The following is a 19,190-nucleotide window of genomic DNA, read 5'->3' as shown; positions in this document are numbered from 1 at the left end:
AGGGGGTGGAAGGTTCTTAATAGCGGTAACCTTTGCGGGATCCACCTCTATACCGTTTTTAGAAATCTTGTGCCCGAGAACGATGCCCCCTTGAACCATGAAATGGCACTTCTCCCAGTTGAGCACAAGATTAGATTTTTCGCACCTGACCAACATCCGTTCTAAATTAAGAAGGCATGAATTGAAAGTTTCACCGAAGACCGAGAAGTCATCCATGAACACCTCCATGCAATCTTCTATCATGTCATGGAATATGGCCATCATGCACCTTTGAAAAGTGGCCGGAGCATTGCAAAGGCCAAAGGGCATGCGTCGATATGAGAACGTGCCATACGGGCACGTGAAAGTAGTCTTCTCTTGGTCCTCGGGCGAGATAGGAATTTGAAAATAGCCCGAGAAACCATCGAGAAAGCAATAGAAATTGTTTCCCGCCAACCTCTCTAGCATTTGATCCATGAAAGGTAGCGGGAAGTGGTCTTTACGTGTGACGTCGTTCAACTTACGGTAGTCGATACAAACACGCCACCCCGTGACAGTCCGGGTGGAAATTAACTCATTTTTATCATTGGTGGTAACAGTCATACCACCTTTCTTAGGTACACAGTGTACCGGGCTAATCCATGGACTGTCAGAAATCGGGTAAATCAGACCTGCATCAAGGAGCTTGATGATCTCTTTCTTCACGACATCTTGCATGTGCGGGTTCAACCTCCATTAGAATTTTGTGGGTGCAATAGGAGGGACTAATACCCTTAATGTCGTGAATCTTCCATGCAATGGCCGGTTTATGGGCCTTTAGCATGGTTACAAGCTCAGTTTTCTGACCTGCTGAAAGAGAAGAAGAAATAATTACCGGAAGCTTAGATTCCTCATGCAAGTAAGCGTATTCCAAATGATCTGGAAGTGGCTTCAATTCAAGCTCGGGAGGTTCTTCAGTCGGCTCATAGCCGTTTTCCATCAAGGTGGTTAAAATATCCACCTCCTCAACCTGCACATCCTCATCAATCTCAACCAATGAGCATTCTCCTGAACCCTGTAACTCTGGGAATTCCTGCAAAAACTCAGACTGGACATTCACAGTGTTAAGAAAATAACATGTATCATCAGTGTAGCCAGGGTATTTTAAAGCATGGTCGATTGAGAATGTTGCACTCAAATCATCTATCCTAAGGGTCAGCTTTTGGCCATACACATCAATCATACACCTAGCAGTATTTAAGAATGGCCGACCCAAAATTAGTGGAATCCTTTCATCCACTTCCATATCCAAAACCACAAAATCCGCCGGAAAAACTAACGACCCGGTCTTCACTAGCATATTCTCTATGATTCCACGAGGGAATTTAATAGAGCGGTCGGCTAGCTGCACAGCCATACGCGTGGGTTTTAACTCCCCGGGGTCTAGCTTTAAGTAAATAGAATAAGGCATTAAATTAATGCTAGCCCCCAAATCCGCCAAAGCCCTCATACAGTCCAAATTACCAAGTAAACAAGGAATGGTAAAACTTCCAGGATCTTCAAGCTTCTCGGGAAGCTTGTTTGCAACAACCGCTGAGCATGCGGCATTCAACCTGACTGAAGACACGTTCTTCAGCTTCTGCCTGTTAGTCACCAAATCTTTGAGAAACCTCGCATACTTAGGCATACCTGCAATAACATCAATAAAAGGAATATTTATGTTAACTTTTTTAATCAAGTCCATGAACTTGGACTTTTCGGCCTCTAGCTTCTCCAATCGCTGTTTCCTCGGGAATGGGAGCGGTGGTTGATACTCTCTAACTACCGGTTTAGCAGCAACAGTAACCGGTTCCTTAACAACTTTTTCAGCCACCTGTTCCGGCTCCTTTTCCCTTGCCGGTTCACTTTCAACAACCGGCTCACTATCATTAACTAACGGTACCCTCAAATCATACTCGTCGGGCTTCCTCGGTGGATAATATGCTAAACCACTTCGGGTGGTGATAGCATTAACATGCCCGTTTTTCGGGTTAGTATCCGTCTTGCTAGGTAACTCTCCCGGTTTCCTTTCACTACTCTTATTAGCAAGTTGACCAATCTGCTGTTCAAGATTATGAATAGCTGCTTGTTGATTTCGAAACATTTGGTCATTCTTTTCATTATTCTGAGTAACGGTAGTGACAAGTTGAGTTTGAGATATCACTAACTTCTCGATCATAGCCTCAAGGTTGGAATTTTTCTCTTCGACCTGTGGTTTCTGAAAATAACCGGGAGCTTGCTGCTGAAAACCTCCACTAGAACCCGGTTGGAACCTCGAACCCTGATTACCTTGCGGATTATAAGGATTATTGAAATTCCTATTAAACTGAGCACGTCCCTGAAACTGATTGTTATTCTGCTGACTAATATAGTTGACCTCTTCTTTCTGATTCATAGTCAAACCCGCATCACAATCTTTGCCCAGATGCAAACCTCCATAGTATTCACAACCAACCTTCATACCATGAATATCCTTGTTCATCTTCTCCAAATTCCTACCAAACGAATCCAACTTAGCACTGAAAGACCCAAAATCATCATAAGCACCTGTACCTGTAGTCTCTGTTCTCTTAACTGAAGCTGAAGGGTAAGATTCATGATCCTGATGCCACTCATGAGAATAAGCAGCTTGCTTTTCAATGATCTCTAACGCCTCTTCTTCAGTCTTATCCATTAACGTACCACCTGCAGCTTGATCAATACTCTGACGCGTAGGAATATCACAACCTTTGTAGAAAATCTGAACCTTCTGTAAATCATTCAACCCGTGTTGCGGGCACGAGCGTAACAAAGTAGCAAAACGGTCCCAAGCATCAAACAATGTCTCACTGCTCTTTTGTCTAAATTGAGAAATATCTGCTTGAAGTCGAGCAGCTCGAGATGCAGGGAAAAACTTCGACAAAAACTTATCTTCCAAAGTCTCCCAAGATGTAATCGTACCTTCTGGTTGCTTATCTAACCATCTCTTAGCTTCTCCCTTAAGAGTCCAAGGGAAAAGTCTTGTCTTAATTGAATTGTCGGCAACCTCATGTAGCTTAAACAAGTTACAAACATCATTAAAATTACGAAGATGCTCGTTAGCATCCTCAGTATCTTTGCCATAGAATCGGCAATCAGAAGAAATCAAATTCAGGATCGGCCCTGTAATTTGAAAAGGCTGAGCAATATTCGGCTGAGTAATCGAATTGCCTTGGCCTCCTCGGGTGGCCTTCAACTTTTCTGCCATAGTCTGAGGACGAGGTGGTTCTTCGGCCATTTCTTCAGTATCTGAAGTGTCAGACGAAACGTAAGAATCTTCTTCTGAGTTAACTTCTGGTGGTGTCTCGGGCACCACAGTATCGTTGTTACTGAACAAATTGACTACAACTTCACTCGAAGACGGTGAAGAATCCACTTTAGACTTTTGCTCTTGACTTAAGGCTTTGAACAACTCTCTTTCAGGCTCGTCAAATGGTGTTAAAATCGGAGAACTTGAAGAACGCGTGTGTGGCATGCACTACCTGTAACTGCAAGAACACAGCTAACAAACCGATTAAACGCACCGACTCAATTAGAATTAAACTAAAATAAACAGTTAAATTTAACTAAAAACAAACTTAATTTTCAAACTTAATTTTCAACACAACTGTCCCCGGCAGCGGCGCCAAAAACTTGATGTGTAAAATCTAGTATATAAATTATCTCTGGAAATATGCCTGGTTAAAGATTACTACACACTTACGGGCAGTGTACCCGATCGTGTAATAGTATAAAAATGGTAATTCCAAGTATCGTTCCAAGGACAGTATTAACGTGAGAATTAAGTTTGAAACTAATAAAAGTAAACTAAGTTAAACTATGAAAATTGAAATTACGAGATAGTTTGTTTTGCGGCTATTTAACGATTAGCCAAATCAAGATAGCTTTAAAAGTAAAAGACAATATTTTTGGATTTTTAAGTTTAGATAAAAGAAATACAGACTCAACGGAAAAATAAAGATATTTGAATTCAATGGATAAAAGAATGTTCGCCTAGATATCCTATTCGCAGTGTTGGATGATTTGTTATTAAGCACTAGTTCTATTAATCAATGCACGCAATTACAGAGTCGGTTTACCCAGAGTTCTCTTTTAGCAAACACGTCAAACTAGGATTAATTGGCTTAGGGTTCCCTTTTACCAAATACCATCTTTCGTTTGTGACTTAGTAACTAGCTAATTATAAGATGAAGATTCAATTGGTTACGCGTTCGCTCCACACAATTCACCCCTATTTTGTTCAATTACGTTACCCGGTTTACCCCCTTGGTCCAGTAAGCACCCAATCGGTTAAGACAAATCAATTGGGAATTAGATCACTAAATTGAAACAGGGTTCCCTTTGTTCAAACAAGATTCACTAATCAACCTAGTAACAATAATCAACACCCACAAGAATGGTTCTTAATCAAAACTCATAATTATCATGCATCAATTAATAAAACCTCAAAGTAACATCCAAACACTTGCAAATATTCAATCTAGACAAACATTAAGAGTTTAGCCTACAATCATGGCTGAAATCAAAATAACAATCAAAAACATAGAGAAATTCATTGTTGATAACAAAAGAATAAACCTAATCAAAGATTGAAATCTGAACGATACACGAATCGAGACTTGTTCCCGGAATGATTAGTACCTTAGAATGACCTTGAAGATCTCCAAAAATCACCTAAGTTCGTCAAAAAGTGGCTGGAATTCGTCAGGATACGATTTCTCAAATTAGGGTTAAATTCGGGCCTTTTATAAGTGGGAAATTTGGAACCCGGGTCACAAGCCGCGCGGCGCGCCATATATCCGCGCGGCGCGCCGTTTCACTGGAACCTGACAATTGATTTTCTGATATGCTCGAACTAGATTTTCAGTTGAGTGGCGCGGCGCGCCAGATTTTGGAGCGGTGCTCCATGTGACAAATGCTGAAACGAGCTTAAAAACATCATATTAACACCAAAACTCGAACCGAATCAAACCTTTTCACTCGTAAACATCGAAAGACATCCAAAACCATCAAATAACATCAAATTTAACCTTCTTGGTCTTGGAACTCAAACTTTCACAACTTTAACCAAAATAACTCCAAATCGTATCCAAAAGGACCAAAATGTACCCGATATCGCTAAGGAAAATGCATATGAAATACGCGATATCAACTACAACTCGTGCATCGTTAGTTGGGAGAGCTTGTGCTTCCGCCCATTTAGATACATAATCAATGGCAACGAGAATGTAGAGATTATTATGAGATTTTGAAAATGGACCCATAAAGTCAATACCCCAAATGTCAAATACTTCACATACTTGAATGACATTTTGTGGCATTTCGTCACGTTGACTTATTTTTTCGGCCCTTTGACAAGCATCGCAGGATTTGCAAAGAAGGTGTGCGTCTTTGAAAATTGTAGGCCAATAGAATCCAGCATCGTAAACTTTTCTTACTGTGAGTTGAGGCCCATAATGCCCTCCTGTTGGTCCTGTGTGACAATGGTTTAAGATTTGACTAGCTTCATCTCCGAATACACATCGGTGTATTATTCCATCCGGACAACTTTTAAACAAATGTTGATCTTCCCAGAAATAGTGTTTTATATCACTAAAGAATTTCTTTCGTTTTTGGTACGACAATCCTTTTTCAAGGAAACCACATACTAAGTAGTTTGCATAGTCTGCAAACCATGAAATTTCACTATAATCTATCTTCAATATATATTCATCAGGAAAGTTATCTTGTATGGCCAATTCATTAGCTCTATCCACATTGGTGGGATGTGGAAGTTTAGCAATTACATCTACTTTAGCTCTATCCACTTCAGTTCCTTCCTTTAAAATTTTATGACCAAGAACGATGCCTTCTTTAACCATGAAATAGCATTTCTCCCAACTTAGTACTAGATTTGATTATTCGCATCTAATAAGCATTCGTTCAAGATTAACTAGACATGATTCAAATGTATCACCGAAGACTGAAAAGTCATCCATGAAAACTTCCATGCATTCTTCTATCATGTCGTGAAAAATCACCATCATGCACCTTTGAAAGGTTGCAGGGGCGTTGCAAAGTCCAAATGGCATGCGTTTGTAAGCAAAAGTACCATAAGGGCACGTGAATGTGATTTTCTCTTGATCCTCGGGTGCTATTGGAATTTGAAAGTATCCGGAAAAACCGTCAAGAAAACAATAGTAACTATTTTCGGCTAATCTTTCCAACATTTGATCAATGAAAGGTAAGGGAAAGTGATCTTTTCTGGTGGCGTCATTTAATTTTCTATAATCAATACAAACACGCCATCCTGTTACAGTCCTAGTAGGAATAAGCTCATTTTTCTCATTTGTGATGACAGTCACGCCACCCTTCTTAGGTACACATTGAACTGGGCTTACCCATGGACTATCAGAGATTGGATAAATTAATCCTGCATCAAGCAGTTTAATAATTTCTTTCTTAACAATATCTTGCATATTAGGATTTAGTCTTCGTTGGTGTTGCACATACATTTTATGACCTTCTTCCATAAGGATTTTATGTGTGCAATACGAAGGACTTATTCCTTTAATATCATGAATTTTCCATGCAATAGCTGGTTTATGAGCTTTTAGCACAGAAATGAGTTGAGATTTTTCATTTTCCGTAAGAGAAGATGATATTATTACAGGTAATTCAGATTCACCATGTAAATAAGCATATTCCAAATGGTTTGAAAGTGGCTTTAACTCTAATGTCGGTGGTTCTTCTATCGATGATTTATATCGATATCTGTCTTCTTCTTTTAGCATTTGAATTTCTTCTGTTGTAGGTTCATATCCATTAGCCATAAGTGTAGCTAACATTTCAGCTTCATCAATTGGTTCAGTTCCTTCTCCTAAAGAACATTCTCCTGTTCCTTGTAATTCTGGAAATTCTTCTAATAATTCTGCATGTGAATCTATAGTTTGAATATAATAACATGTATCATCTTCAGATTACGGTTGTTGCATAGCTCTATCAACTGAAAAGGTAACACTCTCGTCCTCTATACTTAGGGTCAGTTTCTTACCAAACACGTCTATTATTGCTTTGGCCGTGTTTAAGAATTGTCTTCCTAATATGAGAGGAACTCGAGAATCTTCTTCCATGTCCAGAATAACAAAATCTACTGGAAATACTAAAGTACCCACTTTAACTAGCATGTTTTCCATTATTCCTCTAGGATATTTTACTAATCGATCGGCTAGTTGTATGCTTATTCGTGTTGGTTTCAATTCTCCAAGGTCTAGTTTAGCGTATATTGAATACGGCATTAAATTTATACTAGCACCTAAGTCTGGCAATGCTTCTATTGAACTAAGACTACCCAGAAAACATGGAATTGTAAAACTTCCTGGATCTGATAATTTTTCTGGTATCTTATTCAACAGCACTGCAGAACAATTAGCATTCATTATAACAGCCGAGAGTTCTTCCATTTTCTTTCTATTTGTGATTAGATCTTTCAAGAATTTAGCATATCTAGGCATTCCTGAAATTACATCAATGAAAGGAAGATTGACATTTATTTGTTTAAATATATCCAAGAATTTGGATTGCTCGGCTTCAAGTCTTTCTTTTCTCATTTTACTCGGGTAAGGAAGTGGTGGTTGGTATGGTTTAACATAAGGTTTAGCCTTAACTGTGTTATCTTCATTAACCTTTTCAACTACCGGTTCTGTTTCCTTATCTTGCTCAGGTTGTGGTTCTTGTGGAGTAGGAATAGCGTCATCAGAAATTATAGGTATTTCAGGTGGTTTAAGTGTAATACCACTTCTTGTGGTAATGGCTTTAGCTGTTTCATTCCGGGAGTTAGCATTTGTATCGCTAGGTAGACTTCCCGGTTTTCTTTCACCTATCAACCTTGCTAGGTTACTTACTTCTTGTTCCAAATTTTGAATAGAAGCTTGTTGATTTCTAAATGCTTGGGCATTTTGTTCATTGGTTTGTTTCTGAGATGTGAAAAACTGTGTTTGAGATTCAACTAGCTTCGACATCATATCTTCAAAATTTGGCTTTTTATCATCGGTTTGTGGTGGTTTGTTTTGAAAAATAGGTCTTTGCTGATTGTAAGTATTGTTGGATACTTGTTGATTGCTAGGACCTTGTTGGTTGTTGTATGGAACATTTCGGTTATAATTCTGATTTTGATTGTAATTTAGTCTTGGCCGTTGATAACTATTTTGATAATTATTTCCAGGCCTTTGGTTCATGTATGAAACATTCTCTCTTTGTTCCATTGTTTGTTCAATACTGAGACAATCTTTTGTCAAATATGGTCCTCCACACTGCTCACAACTAATTCTTATTGAGTGAATATCATTAGTCATCTTTTCCATTCGTCTCTCGACAGCATCTATCTTTGCGGAAATGGAATCTAAGTCATGGCTAGAATCGGCTCTAGCTGCTTTAGATGATCTAATGATATCTTTTTCTTGATGCTACTCATGTGAGTGGGAAGCAGTGTTATCAATAATTTTGTAAGCATCAGTTGCGGTTTTCTTCATAATGGAACCACCAGCTGCTATATCGATGTCTTTTCGTGTAGTGATGTCACATCCTTGGTAAAATATTTGTACTATTTGACAAGTGTCTAAACCATGTGTGACGCCCCGTACAAAACCATCGTGTACGATTCGTCAACAACGGGATCTTTACACGGTCAAATACTTTCCGCTGTTTGAAAACCAGTTTGCATTCATAAAAAGACATAGCGTTTACAAAAGATAACGTGACACAAAGGTCGGTACAAAGTCATTATTTTTGAAAATAACATATATTACAAATGCAAAAGAAAAGTTTCATAATTGAGACATCTCTAAGTTATGCAGCGGATTCTAACACAGCAGGTCCTTAACAGCGAGTCTAAACAGCATGACAGCAAGTCTAACAGCAAGACAGCAAATCTAAACAGCGGAAGCAACAAACCTCTAAGCACATGAGAAAACATGCTTAAAAACGTCAACAATAATGTTGGTGAGCTATAGTTTAAATTGTAAGAGTAATATAAGATTGACCACGAGATTTCAATGTTTCAAAACAGTATGAAAAGTATATGTATAACCGTGGGCACATGGTAACTAGACTTAACGTAAATATAAATATCACCCCCTAAAAGTACACCTGGCGAGTGCGTATGTCCTCGAAGTATTAAACACCCATTAAATGCTAGCGTGACTAGCCCGAGTGGGGATGTCAAACCCTATGGATCCATATCTAAGATTCGCGTCTACCGGTTCAAAAACCAATAGTTAAACGTTACCGTGCTAAGGGGAAAGTTTATGCCGTTATATAACCCACACATATGTAAAGTTTAAGTACTCGCGTCAAATAAGTAAAACATAAAAAGCGCATGTATTCTCACTCCCAAAAATAGTAAAGTAAAAAGAGAAGCTATAACTCACAGTGAAGAAGCAATACAAGTCGATACGAAAGTGTGCAAGTAGTAAGTCTGTCCGAAAGGTCGTCAACCTAAATCAAAGGTTACTAGGTCAGTAGGTTATCTTTATAAGTTCTATTAGTGCATAAAATAAGTTTAAGTGTCATCATCATCATCATTCATCATCATAAAAGCTAAGTAAGTTAATCAAGTATAGAGGTCAAAACAATAGGCTGACTTGGATCAGCTGCTACGACGTCTACGTAAATCGAAAAGACGTGTAGTTAGTGGCTATGGATCCGTATGTGAGTCCTCTAACCTCTGATCAATTTTCAGAACCTAACTCATCTTCGTTTGACCGTGGTGACGGTTTTAAATGTGAGTAGGTCAGAAATTTCAGCACAACGTTACAACGGCGTAGTGACTTTCGGAGGGCTATAAATCCTAAACTGTATATCGGATTAAGACGAGGCCTAAACGAAAAATCATCTACTCGAACCGAACTAACTGAAAATAAACTTTCCAGTAGCCCAGGTGGTCTGATAAGATCCCGAAAACAATAATCAAGGTGCTTCGGTGGGGTTCTTAGTGCTTGATGCTCATCACGGTTCTCATCCTTGATGCTTGTAGCTTCAAGTGTACAACTCGTTGATGGGTTAGCATCACCTTGACCAAGATTCTACCATCAACACACAATATATTAAGACCAAGTAAGAACACCACTCATTTAAGAGTCTTAGATGGATGATGAACCAAGGTTACATCATATCCTTAGTCTTAACACAATTACAAGTTCCATTTACAACTAAAGCTACAAACTTTACTTCACTCAAACAAGTATGAACATAATCCAAATCAAATAAGGTGATGGAACCCTAAGGTAGAGATCTTGGATCCTTTTCACACAAGTTATAAGATTACAAAGCTAGAAAGCTTGAACCTTTGGTGTTCTTGAAGACCTTGAAGCATAAAGCTTAGATCTTTAAGTTACATGAAGACCATAAACACAAGTTTTGATCTTTATAACAAAATAATGAGATCATAAGTTAGGAAACTTAGAACCAACAAAAGATATGAAGATTCAAGCTAGAAAGCTTGCATCTTGGTTGTTCTTGAAGATCTTGAAGCATAAAGCTTGGATCTTTAAGTTACATGAAGATTACAAACATAAGTTTGAATCTTTATAACAAAATAACAAGATTAAAGTTAAAAGATATAGATCTACAAAGTAGGTGAAGATTCAAAGCTAGAAAGCTTGAATCTTCCATGTTCTTGAAGGATTCAAATCCAAGTTTGAATCTACAAGATGTAATCAAGATCAAAGCTAAAAAGCTAGACCCATGATGATGATGATGATGATGAATTCGTGAGAGAGAGAGGAAGAAGAAGAAGAAAAATCAATACTTACACTTTTTAGAGAGAGGAAAAACTAGAGAGAGAATTAGAGAGTGAGTGTGTGTAAATTACAAATGAAAACAAGTGTAAAATGGATGGAATAAGGCTTGTATTTATAGGTGGTGAGGGTGTGGGAGGGTTAAGGTGGCCGTGATTTTGGAGGGGGGACAAGGGAGACCAACTTTTGCTTTTTGGTTAATGGTTGTCTAAAGTTGGTGCTTATGTTAGGATCCCATGCAACATTAAGGATAATACTTGACAAAAATGCTAGTATGTTCCCTCTAATAAATGGACATTTGTCTTACTTATTAATGGGTCACTAGTTAATTATAATTGGGCTAATTAAATGGTCCACTAACTAGTGTAGGGTGGGCTAAAGTCCAACAAGACTAACTATTAAGTATAAGTAAATTACTAAGCGTAATTAAGCATCCAAAAATCCAAGTAATTGTTATTATAAAATAACAATTAATATTTCGTAGTCATAATATTCCGATTAAGAAAAAAGTTAAACGTGTACGCAGTACGCAGTTTGTTCGAAACGTCAAGTGAAACTAACGGTCATAAAGGCTTCCGAAGATCAAGTTAAGTATCCTACGTACTTAAAGGCATGTTTTAACATATAAATGAAAGTAAACCACGTGTATAAAGATTCCAGAGTATAAAGTAGCACAGTACGCACAAATTTGCAGTTTCGCAAAAATCACAAGGCACAAAAACAAGTCGAAAAAGCCGGGTCGTTACATTACCCACCTGTTAAAGAAAATTTCATCCCGAAATTTTGAGGAGTGACCAACAATGATACCGTGTTTGGATAAGAAGGAGCGTATCAAAGTTTACATTTAGTTGGTTCATGTCCTGGTTCCAGTTTTTCGAACGTCCTTTTGTACGATTTAATAATTTGAACTTTACATTTTGCGGCTCGTACTCTTGTATTTTTGAGACGTTTCTCATCAATAATTTGAACCTCTTTGATTGTATTTTGTACTTTTTAGCTTTTTGGTCATTTGCGTCTTCAATTCGTCGAATCTGCCTTTTGTCTTCACCTTTTATTATTTAAACGAATATCACTTGTAAATAGGACAATTGCAACTAAAAGCTTGTCTTTCTTGAGGGATAATACTATGAAATATATGTTCGTTTTTTGCATTATCAGAGACATTAATTTAAAAAGGAGAATTTAACTTACAATGATTATTTATAGCGTAGCTTTACACGGACAGAATTTCGACTTTAAAATTCGTAAAATAACCGTTACATTACCCAAACTAACTAATATAAAACTAAACTAATATATATTATAAATAAATAAATAAATATATATATACATATATATATATATATATATATATATATATATATATATATATATATATATATATATATATATATATATATATATATATATATTATAGAGAAAGTAAGAGATAGATTAAGGTGTCTGGATTCGGCAGAAGGCTCGGCCTTTTATAGGCCAATTCTGAAATAGTTTGCTCCGCGATCGCGTAAGTAATAAGGCAAGTGTCTCAACGATGGTGATGGTCCCCTTTCCAGCTCAGAATTGAATTTTAAACGTGGGCTGCTGAGTATATATATATATATATATATATATATATATATATATATATATATATATATATATATATATATATATATATTATATTCTTGTGCATAGTTGACTTGTAATTTTAGCTCCGTTGACTTGTACGTTGATACTCAGTTTATGTCTCGGTTCCGGATTTTCAAACGTCTTTTCGTATGATTTAATATCTTGTACTTGGCGTTTCGCGGCTTGTACTTTTGTCAATATTTAGACGTTATTCATCGATAATTAGTATAACTTGGAGTTTAACTTGTACTTTTGAGCATTTTGGACATTTTCGTCTTCAAATCTTCATTTTCGTCTTCCGTCTTCGCACTTATTTAATATAAACGATTACAACTTAAAAATAGAACAATTACAACTAAAAACTTTACATATTGGAAGGATATTGCGACTAAATATATGATCATTTGGAGCATCACAGTAGTGGCGGCCTCAACTATCATCTGAAAGGCCCTTGCTTCCGCAGTCAGTGGGTTCTTTCTTTTCTATCCACTTGAGGCTGTGGAACCCACGACAGATGCCGAACGCGCCCCTGACCCTGCCTCAGAATTCACCCCCTTTAACGCCTGACAACTTGCTGAACGGTGACCAGTCTGATGACAACTCCAACACACATTTTTCCTGAAATAACACCCTTGGGACTCATGACCTACCATACCACATCTCAAACATATTCTTGTTGCCTCATAACACGACCCACTATGAGAAGATGTACAACCTTTACACCATTCTATTTTTCCCGTACCAGACCCTGAGCTTGCTTGATTACCTTTACCCCTTTGTCTAAACTCAAACGATTTCTTAGACTTCGAACTTGACTGACTGGTAGCCTAACCACCCTGTGATACAATGTTCCCAAGTTCATACCCCTTGATGCTCTTACATCACTTTTCACCATCTTTGCCATCATAAAAGCCTGAGATAATGTCGGCGTTGACCTCACAAAGGTCCTATACTCAGGCAAGATCATGTTCACAAAATGTTGGATTCTTGATTGTTCATCTGGCACCCATTTTTGCACAAACCTCAACTTATCCATATATTTCTCAATCACCTCATCGATAGACATATGAGGCGTCATCCACATTTCCAAGAATTCCATCTTGATTCTGTTCATGTCAAAAACGTTGCAGTACTGTTCGCATACCTTCGCGTGAAACTGCTCCCAAGTTATCATTCTAACCTGCTCTGGAGGAACACTGGCTGTTACAGAATCCCACCACACCATTGCTCTGTCTTTCAACAATCTACTGGCATAAGTCACCTTCAGATCTGGCTCACACTGATATGCCTCAAATGCCTTTTCGACCTCCCGTAACCAACTAAAAGTCACAATTGGGTCAGAACTTCCTGAGTAGGGAGACGGTCCACAATCCATGAATTGTTTAAAAGTACTCCTTTTTGGTGGTTGGGATTGTTGATACATGGGCGACTGGACTGAAATGTCTCGTTCATATTGATTATAAACTTTCCATATTAATTGATTTCGTCGCGAGGTTTTGACCTCTATATGAGACATTTTTCAAAGACTGCATTTATTTTTTAAAACAAGCATAACCTTTATTTTATTGATAAAGGTTTAAAAAGCATTACGTAGATTATCAATTAATGATAATGTAAAATATACTATTTACACACGACCATTACATAATGGTTTACAATAAGAATATATTACATCAAAAATAAGTTTCTTGAATGCAGTTTTTACACAATATCATACAAGCATGGACTCCAAATCTTGTCCTTATTTTAGTATGCAACAGCGGAAGCTCTTAATAATCACCTTAGAATAAACATGCTTAAAACGTCAACAAAAATGTTGGTGAGTTATAGGTTTAACCTATATATTTATCAAATCGCAATAATAGACCACAAGATTTCATATTTCAATATACATCCCATACATAGAGATAAAAATCATTCATATGGTGAACACCTGGTAACCGACATTAACAAGATGCATATAAGAATATCCCCTATCATTCCGAGAAATCCTTCGGACATGATATAAACGAATTCAAAGTACTAAAGCATCCGGTACTTAGGATGGGGTTCGTTAGGCCCAATAGATCTATCTTTAGGATTCGCGTCAATTAGTAGATCGGTTTACTAATTCTTAGGTTACCAAGCAAAAGGGGCATATTCGGCTTCGATCATTCAACCATATAATGTAGTTTCATTTACTTGTGTCTATTTCGTAAAACATTTATAAAACTGCATGTATTCTCATCCCAAAATATTAGATTTTAAAAGTGGGACTATAACTCACTTTCACATATTTTTACTTCGTCGGGAAGTAAGACTTGGCCACTGGTCGATCCACGAACCTATACAAATATGTACATATATATCAAAGTATGCTCAAAATATATTTACAATATTTTTTAATAAGTTATAATGTTTTAAGCTTATTAAGTCAGCTGTCCTCGTTAATAACCTACAACTAGTTGTCCATAGTTAGATGTACAGAAATAAATATAAATTATCTTGGATCAATCCACGACCCAGTGTATATAAGCCTCAGGCTAGATCACAACTCAAACTATATATATTATTTTGAAATCAACCTCAACCATGTATAGCTAACTCTAACATTACTGCATATAGAGTGTCTATAGTTGTTCCAAAATATATTATATAGATGGGTCGATATGATATGTCAAAACATTGTATACGTGTCTATGGTATCCCAAGATTACATAATATATATTAGAATACATGAATAATAATATATAAGTTTGTTAAGTTATGATTTGTATAGAATTGTTACAATATTTCCCATAGCTACAACAATCAAAAAATATCCAATCTTGTTTTACCCATAACTTCTTCGTTTTAAATCCGTTTTGAGTGAATCAAATTGCTATTGTTTCATATTGAACTCTATTTTATGAATCTATACAGAAAAAGTATAGGTTTATAGTCGGAATTATAAGTTACAAGTCATTTTTGTAAGAGGTAGTCATTTCAGTCGAAAGAACGACGTCTTGATGACCATTTTGAAAAACATACTTTCACTTTGAGTTTAACCATAATTTTTGGATATAGATTCATGTTCATAAGAAAAATCATTTTCCCAGAAGAACAACTTTTAAATCAAAGTTTATCATAGTTTTTAATTATCAAACCCAAAACAGCCCGCGGTGTTACTACGACGGCGTATGTCCGGTTTTACGGTGTTTTTCGTGTTTCCAGGTTTTAAATCATTAAGTTAGCATATCATATAGATATAGAAAATGTGTTTAGTTGATTTTAAAAGTCAAGTTAGAAGGATTAACTTTATTTGCGAACAAGTTTAGAATTAACTAAACTATGTTCTAGTGATTACAAGTTTAAATCTTCGAATAAGATAGTTTTATATGTATGAATCAAATGATGTTATGAACATCATTACTACTTAAGTTAAGTAGGTAAACCTATTGAAAGTGACAAGGAATGATCTAGCTTCAAAGGATCTTGGATGGCTTGAAAGTTCTTGAAGTAGGATCATGACACAAAAACAAGTTCAAGTAAGATTTTTACTCGAATTAAGATAGTTTATAGTTATAGAAATTGAATCAAAATTTGAATATGATTATTACCTTGAATAAGAAAGATAACCTACTGTAAATAACAAAGGTTTCTTTATCTTATATGATTACTTGGAATGGATTAGAAAGCTTGGATGTAAACTAGTAAACTTGAAAGGATTTTCGAAGTGTTCTTGAAGTGTTCTTCCTAAGATGATTATAGCTTGATTCTTGAAGTAATTTTTGATGAAGATGATGATTAGCTACTGGAAAAATTCATTCATAAGTGTGTGTGTGTGTGTGTGTGTGTGTGTGTTGAGAGAGAATTAGAAAGAGAATTGGAAGTGAAATGGAGTGAATGATGAGTGGTAAGTGGTGAGTGGTGAGTGGGGTTAAAAGGAGTTCTAGTTAGTTGACTAGTTCATGGTAGAAGTTAAAATTGATTAGTCATACATGACATAATCAAGAGTGTAATCCCATGCTAGTTCCTATTGGTATATACCCACAGTAAGTACGTCTAGAAGCTGTGTATATTACGGGTATGAATACGACTAGAATTCTTGATGAAAAAAGAATGGGAATGTAACTGTACCCATTTTTGTTAAGTATTAGTGTTTTGATATATGTCTTGAAGTCTTCCAAAAGTATATTAATACATCTAAATACACTACATGTATATACATTTTAACTGAGTCTTTAAGTCATCGTTAGTCGTTACATGTAAGTGTTGTTTTGAAACCTTTAAGTTAACAATCTCATTTAATGTTGTTAACCCATTGTTTATTATATCTAATGAGATGCTAAATTATAATCTTATCATGATATTATGATATATTAATATATCTTAATATGATATATATATACATTTAAATGTCGTTACAACGATAATCGTTACATATATATGTCTCGTTTCGAAATCCTTAAGTTAGTAGTCTTGTTTTTATGTATATAACTCATTGTTAATATACTTATGGAGATACTCACTTATCATAATCTCATGTTAACTATATGTATATCCATATATATATCATCATGTCTTTTTACAAGTTTTAACGTTTGTGAATCGCCGGTCAACTTGGGTGGTCAATTGTCTACATGAAACTCATTTCAAATAATCAAGTCTTAACAAGTTTGAATGCTTAACATGTTGGAAACATTTAATCATGGAAAAATCAATTTCATTTAATATATATAAACATGGAAAAGTTCGGGTCACAACAGTACCTACCCGTTAAATAAATTTCGTCCCGAAATTTTAAGCAGTTGGAGGTGTTGTCGTATCTTCTGGAAATAAGTGCGGGTATTTCTTCTTCATCTGATCTTCTCATTCCCGGGTGAACTCGGGTCCTCTACGAGCATTCCATCGAACCTTAATAATTGGTATCTTGTTTTGCTTAAGTCTTTTAACCTCACGATCCATTATTTCGACGGGTTCCTCGATGAATTGAAGTTTTTCGTTGATTTGAATTTCGTCTAACGGAATAGTGAGATCTTCTTTAGCAAAACATTTCTTCAAATTTGAGACGTGGAAAGTGTTATGTACAGCCGAGAGTTGTTGAGGTAACTCAAGTCGGTAAGCTAATGGTCCGACACGATCAATAATCTTGAATGGTCCAATATACCTTGAATTTAATTTCCCTCGTTTACCAAATCGAACAACGCCTTTCCAAGGTGCAACCTTAAGCATGACCATCTCTCCAATTTCAAATTCTATATCTTTTCTTTTAATGTCGGCGTAGCTCTTTTGTCGACTTTGGGCGGTTTTCAACCGTTGTTGAATTTGGATAATCTTCTCGGAAGTTTCTTGTATTATCTCTGGACCCGTAATCTGTCTATCCCCCACTTCACTCCAACAAATCGAAGACCTGCACTTTCTACCATAAAGTGCTTCAAACGGCACCATCTCAATGCTTGAATGGTAGCTGTTGTTGTTGGAAAATTCTGCTAACGGTAGATGTCGATCCCAACTGTTTCCGAAATCAATAACACATGCTCGTAGCATGTCTTCAAGCATTTGTATCGTCCTTTCACTCTGCCCATCAGTTTTTGGATGATAGGCAGTACTCATATCTAGACGAGTTCCTAATGCTTGCTGTAATGTCTGCCAGAATCTTGAAATAAACCTGCCATCCCTATCAGAGATAATAGAGATTGGTATTCCATGTCTGGAGATGACTTCCTTCAAATACAGTCATGCTAACTTCTCCATCTTGTCATCTTCTATTATTGGCAGGAAGTGTGCTGATTTGGTGAGACGATCAACTATTACCCAAATAGTATCAAAACCACTTGCAGTCCTTAGCAATTTAGTGATGAAATCTATGGTAATGTTTTCCAATTTCCATTCCGGGATTTCGGGTTCTTGAAGTAGACCTGATGGTTTCTGATGCTCAGTTTTGACCTTAGAACACGTCAAACATTCTCCTACGTATTTAGCAACGTCAGCTTTCATACCTGGCCACCAAAAATATTTCTTGAGATCCTTGTACATCTTCCCCGTTTCAGGATGTATTGAGTATCTGGTTTTATGAGCTTCTCTAAGTACCATTTCTCTCATATCTCCAAATTTTGGTACCCAAATTCTTTCAGCCCTATACCGGGTTCCGTCTTCCCGAATATTAAGATGTTTCTCCGATCCTTTGGGTATTTCATCCTTTAAGTTTCCCTCTTTTAAAACTCCTTGTTGCGCCTCCTTTATTTGAGTAGTAAGGTTAGTGTGAATCATTATATTCATAGATTTTACACGAATGGGTTCTCTGTCCTTTCTGCTCAAGGCGTCGGCTACCATATTTGCCTTCCCTGGGTGGTAACGAATCTCAAAGTTGTAATCATTCAACAATTCAATCCACCTGCGCTGCCTCATGTTCAGTTGTTTCTGATTAAATATGTGTTGAAGACTTTTGTGGTCGGTATATATAATACTTTTGACCCCATATAAGTAGTGCCTCCAAGTATTTAATGCAAAAACAACCACGCCTAATTCCAAATCATGCGTCGTATAATTCTGTTCGTGAATCTTCAATTGTCTAGACATATAAGCAATTACTTTCATTCGTTGCATTAATACACAACCGAGACCTTGCTTTGAGGCATTACAATATATCACAAAATCATCATTCCCTTCAGGTAATGACAATATAGGTGCCGTAGTTAACTTTTTCTTCAACAATTGAAACGCTTTTTCTTGTTCATCCTTCCATTCAAATTTCCTCCCTTTATGCGTTAATGCAGTTAAGGGTTATGCTATTCTGGAAAAGTCTTGGATGAACCTTCTGTAGTAACC

This window comes from Rutidosis leptorrhynchoides, chromosome 4 (genome assembly GCF_046630445.1).
Source record: "Rutidosis leptorrhynchoides isolate AG116_Rl617_1_P2 chromosome 4, CSIRO_AGI_Rlap_v1, whole genome shotgun sequence".
In the NCBI taxonomy this organism is placed as follows: Eukaryota; Viridiplantae; Streptophyta; class Magnoliopsida; order Asterales; family Asteraceae; genus Rutidosis; species Rutidosis leptorrhynchoides.
Note: the sequence above shows the minus strand (reverse complement) of the source record.